Source organism: Oryctolagus cuniculus, chromosome 2 (genome assembly GCF_964237555.1).
Source record: "Oryctolagus cuniculus chromosome 2, mOryCun1.1, whole genome shotgun sequence".
Classification (NCBI taxonomy): Eukaryota; Metazoa; Chordata; class Mammalia; order Lagomorpha; family Leporidae; genus Oryctolagus; species Oryctolagus cuniculus.
The window spans coordinates 113,609,154-113,614,437 of record NC_091433.1 but is presented as its reverse complement, the minus strand read 5'-3'; positions in this window follow the sequence as shown (position 1 = coordinate 113,614,437).

Below are 5,284 nucleotides of genomic sequence, written 5' to 3'. Positions count from 1 at the left end.
GTTCCGCCCGCCTTCGGCCCTCCGGTGTTATAGGGTCGACTTGGAACCAAAACCATGGAGCGAATGGACCGGTTAGAACTGTACAGAACTAGAACAGGGCGAGAGCGCACCTTCAACTCTCTTCCGCCCCACTCAAATCCTTCCTTCCTCCGCCCCCAAATACCGGAAGTGAAGCTTGCTGCAAGCCCAATTTAGCTGGTAACCTCTTTGGTCCTTCTCGCTCAGTAAGGATCGCCGGAGAGCGGACTTGGGGAGACACTCAGCTCGAGTTGTGGCTTCAAGGAGAGCGCGGTCTTGTATTGAGTTCCGGGCTCTAAGCTTTGCCCCTGGCCCAGCCCTGGCTGTTCCAGACATTTGGTAGTGAACCAGCAGATGGGAGCTCTGTGTCTGACCGTCTGCCTTTCCAATAAAACATGTTCTTCCGCTTTAAAAAAAAAATATTTATTTGAAAGAGAGCGAAAAAGAGATCTTCTGTCAGTTGGTTCACTCCCTAAATGGCTGCAACCCAGGCCACCGTCAGGAGCCCAGAACTGTTTTGTTTTTTGGTTCTTTTAAAAAATGTATTTATTTTATTTGAAAGGCAGAGTTACAGAGAGGGAGAAAAAGAGATCTTCCACTTGCTGGTTACAGAGAAAGGGGGAGAGAGGTCTTACTTCCAATGATTCATTCCCCAGATGGCCACAGTGGCCAGAGCTGTGTTGATCCAAAGCCAGGAGCCAGGAGCTTCTTCCGGGTCTCCCATGCAGGTGCAGGGGCCCAAGGACTTGGGCCATCTTCCACTGCTTTCCCAGGCCATAGCAGAGAGCTGGATCAGAAGTGGGACAGCCAGGACTTGAACCAGCACCCATTTAGGATGCTGGCCCCACAGACAGAGGCGTAACCTACTACACCATAGCACCAGCCTGGAGTCCAGGACTCTTTATCTGGGTCTCCTGTGTGGGTGGCAGGGTCCCAAGCACTTGGGCCATCTTCCACTGCTCTCCCAGGCACATTAGCAGGGAGCTGGATTGGAAGTGGAGCAGCCAGGACACAAACTGTTGCTCATATGGGTTGCAGTGTGGCTTAACCCACTGTGCTATAATAGACAGCCTCTGTTCTTCCATTTTAAAAAATGAAACCCATTGTGTGTATTGTATTTTTATTTATCTATTTAGCTAGTTGGTAGACATTTGGGTTGTTTCCACTGTTTGGCTATTACAAATAATGCTGTGAATATCTGCACAAGTTTTTGTATGGACAGGTTTTCAATCCTTTTAGGTTTTATAGCTAGAAATGGGATTTCTGAGTCATACATTAACTACATATTTATTTATTTATTTATTTATTTATTTTGAGAGGCAGAGTGAAAAGAGATGAAGAACTTCCAACTTGTGATTCTTTCTCCAAATGCCCGCAACTGTCAGGGCTGGGCCAGGGCAAAAGTGAGAGCTTAGAACTCAACCCAGGTCTCCCACATAGCTGACAGGAACCCAATGACTTGAGCCATCATGGCTGCCTCCTGAGTTTCACATTAGCACCTGGACTCAGGAACTGGAGCCAGGAGTGGAGCCCAGGCATTTCACTGTGGTGCATAAGAGCCTTAGCTGCAGACTTAAATGCTAGGCATTGCCTGCCCCCGTGCTTAACTTTTTGAGGTTGTAAAGAACTGTTTTATGAAGGAACTGTTCCACAATTCTACATTCCCCACACCAATGTATAAAGGGTCTGATTTTTTCCATCTCCTTACCAGTACTTACTATTGTTTTTTATTGGCGGCATCCTGTTATATATAGGATGTTACATATAGGATGTGCCCATATAGGATGCCGGCTCTGCAGGCAGCAGCTTTACTTGCTATGTCACAGCACCGGCCCCTGCTTCACTTTCAATTTAGCTCCCTGCTGATGCACCTGGAAAAGCCGAGGAGGATGGCCCAGGGACTTGGGCCCTTGCACTCATGCAGGAGGCCTGGAAGAAGCTTCTGGCTCTCGGCTTCAGACTGGTCCAGCTTGTGGCCATTTGGGAAATGAACCAGTGGATGGAAGATCTCTCTTTCTCTTCTTCTCTCTCTACCTTTCAAATAAACAATTTTTTTTTAAATTTTTATTTGACAGGTAGAGTTATAGACAGAGAGAAACAGAGAGAAAGGTCTTCCTTCCGTTGGTTCACCCCCAAAATGGCTGCCATGGCCAGCATTGTGCCAATCCAAAGCCAGGAGCTGGGTGCTTCCTCCCGGTCTCCCATGCGGATGCAGGGACCCAAGCACTTGGGCCATCCTCCGCTGCTCTCCCCGGCCACAGCAGAGAGCTGGACTGCAAGAGGAGCAACCGGGACAGAATCCAGCACCCCAAAAGGGACTAGAACCTGGGGTGCCGGTGCCACAGGCGGAGGATTAGCCAAGTGAGCCACTGCGCCAGCCAAATAAATAAATCTTTAAAAAAAAAATCTGGCCGACGCCGAGGCTCACTAGGCTAATCCTCCGCCTAGCGGCGCCGGCACACCGGGTTCTAGTCCCGGTTGGGGCGCCGGATTCTGTCCCGGTTGCCCCTCTTCCAGGCCAGCTCTCTGCTGTGGCCCAGGAGTGCAGTGGAGGATGGCCCAGGTGCTTGGGCCCTGCACCCCATGGGAGACCAGGAAAAGCACCTGGCTCCTGGCTCCTGCCATCGGATCAGCGCGGTGCGCCGGCCGCAGCGCGCCGGCCGCGGCGGCCATTGGAGGGTGAACCAACGGCAAAAGGAAGACCTTTCTCTCTGTCTCTCTCTCTCACTGTCCACTCTGCCTGTCAAAAAATAAAAAAAAAATAAAAAAAAAAATCTTACACAATTGACTCTTGGCAAGTTTGTTGCTACTTTTTGGTGCTGATATAAATTGCATCCATTCATTTTCAAATCGCTAATCTGTGTTGTGTGGAATACACCTGAGTTTTGTAGATTGCTCTTGCTCTGGCAACCCCATTGGACTAGTTTATTAGCTCTGAAACTTTTTGTGGATTCCTTACGATTTTATATACAGATTTTGGTCATCTCAAGAGACAGTTCTACTTCTTCCTTTTCAATGTGTGTGCCCACCCTTCTTCTTCCCTTCATCTAATTACTCTAAAAATTTGAGTACAGTGTTCAATGAAGTGGCAAGAATGGTTATTGTTTTGTGGCTGCTATCAGGAAGAAAGCTGTCTGTTACCCTCAATATGAAGGAAGCTGTGGGCTTTTCTAAAGACGCTTATATCAAGTTGAGGAAGTTCCCTTTCTATTCCTAGTTTGTTGAGTGTTTTTAATCAAGAACAAATGTTGCGGATGGTCAATGATTTCTCAGGTGCATTGATATTATGTGGTTTTTGTCCTTTTTTCTATTAAAATGGCACACCACATTGATTGAATTTTGTGAATCAAACAAACTGTGTATTCTAAGGATAAATATTAGTCATGGTCTATAATTTTTTTTAAGATGTATTTATTTACTTGAGAGGAAGAGTTACAGACAGACAGAGAGACGGAGAGAGAGGTCTTCCATCTGCTGGTTCACTACTCAAATGGCCTCAACGTCTGGAGCTGGGCCAATCTGAAGCCAGGAGCCAGGAGCTTCTTCCAAGTCTTCACACGGGTGCAGGGGCCCAAGCACTTGGGCCATTTGCTGCTGCTTTTGACAGGCCATCAACAGGGGGCTGGGTCAGAAGTGGAATAGCTTGGACTCAAACTGGCACCTAAATGGGACGCTGGCACCTCAGGCAGGTGCTTAACATACTATGCCACAGCGCTGGCCCCATAGTCTTTTCTTACATGTTGCTGGACTTGATAGTATTTTGTTAAAGACTTTTCTATTTATATTCCTAGTAGATACTGATGTGTTATTTTCTTATGATGTCTTTGGTTTTGGTATTAGACTATTCATAATGGCATCATGAATTAGGAAGTGACTCAGTACTGTTTTGGGGAAGAGTCTGTGAGATTCCTCTTTAAACATTTGGTGGAATTCAGCAGTTAATCATTCTGGTCCTGACCTTTTCCCTCTGGGAGGTCTTATTATTAATTCAATCTCTTGTGTATTTCTTTATTGATAAAGAAATGGACAAAAGTTCTGTTATTGATTTCCGATTTTGTTCCATTGTTGTCAGAGAGCATATGTTGTATGATTTCCGTGCTTTTAGATCTACTGAGGCTTATTTTATGGCCTAGCACATGACCCATCCCAGAGAACATTCCATGCATACTTGAGAAGATGTTGTATTCTGCTGCTGTTGGTGTATTGTTCTACACTTATTTGTCCAGTTGGTTTTCTGCTTCTTCATGGATCCTTTTCCTAGTTGTTTTCTCCATTACTGAAAATAGAGTACTGAAAGCTCCAACTATTACTGAACTGTCTGTTTCTCCCTTCAGTTCTGAGTTTTTGCATCATGGAACTTGCGGCTCATTTGCTAGGAGCATATGTTTTTATCTTCCTGATGGGCTGATCCTTTTACCATTTTAAAATGTCCTTCATTTGTAGTAACAACTTTCTTCTTGATGCCTTTTCTTTCTAATATTAGTACAGCTACTTCAGCTCTCTGAGTTAATATTTGCATGGTACGTTATTCTATCCCTTTATTTTCAACCTATTCATGGTTTTAAACTCAAAGTGTGTCTCTTGTAGTCAGCACATAGTTGGAATGTGATTGTTTCTTAGAGTATTTACATATTTATTTGAAAGCCAGAGTTAGAGAGAGAGAAGAGACAGAGAGATCTTCCATCTGTTGGTTCACTCTACAAGTGGCCGCAAGGATCAGGGTTGAGCCAGGTGCTTTATCCAAGTCTCTCAAGTGGGTAGCAGGGGCCCAAACACTTGAACCATCTTCTCCTACTTTTCCCAGGCCAATAGGAGGGAGGTGGATCAGAAGTGGCCTCACCTACTACACCACAACGCCAGCCCTGGATCATGATTTTTTTAAAATCTGTTTCTGTTAATCTCTGCCTTTTGACTGGAGTGTTTTATCTGTGGTTAATGAAATTACTGATAGAGTAGGCTTAATCTGCCATTTTGCTGTTTTCTTAGGTTCCTGTCTTTTTCCTCCTCCTCCCTCATTCCTGCCTTCTCCTTTTGCTGTGATTTGAGTATGATGTATCCCCACAAGCTGGTACAGGTGGTTAATCCCCAAAGTCTTATGTTAACGGTGTTAAGTTGTTTGAGTTATATGGTCAGTGTGTTGTTTGTTCCACTTGTTATAGCCACTTCAAGAAGTTGAGAAATTAGGGGGCCGGTCCTGTGGCGCAGTAGGTTAATCCTCCGCCTGAGGCGCTGGCATCCCATATGTGCACTGGTTCTAGTCCTGGCT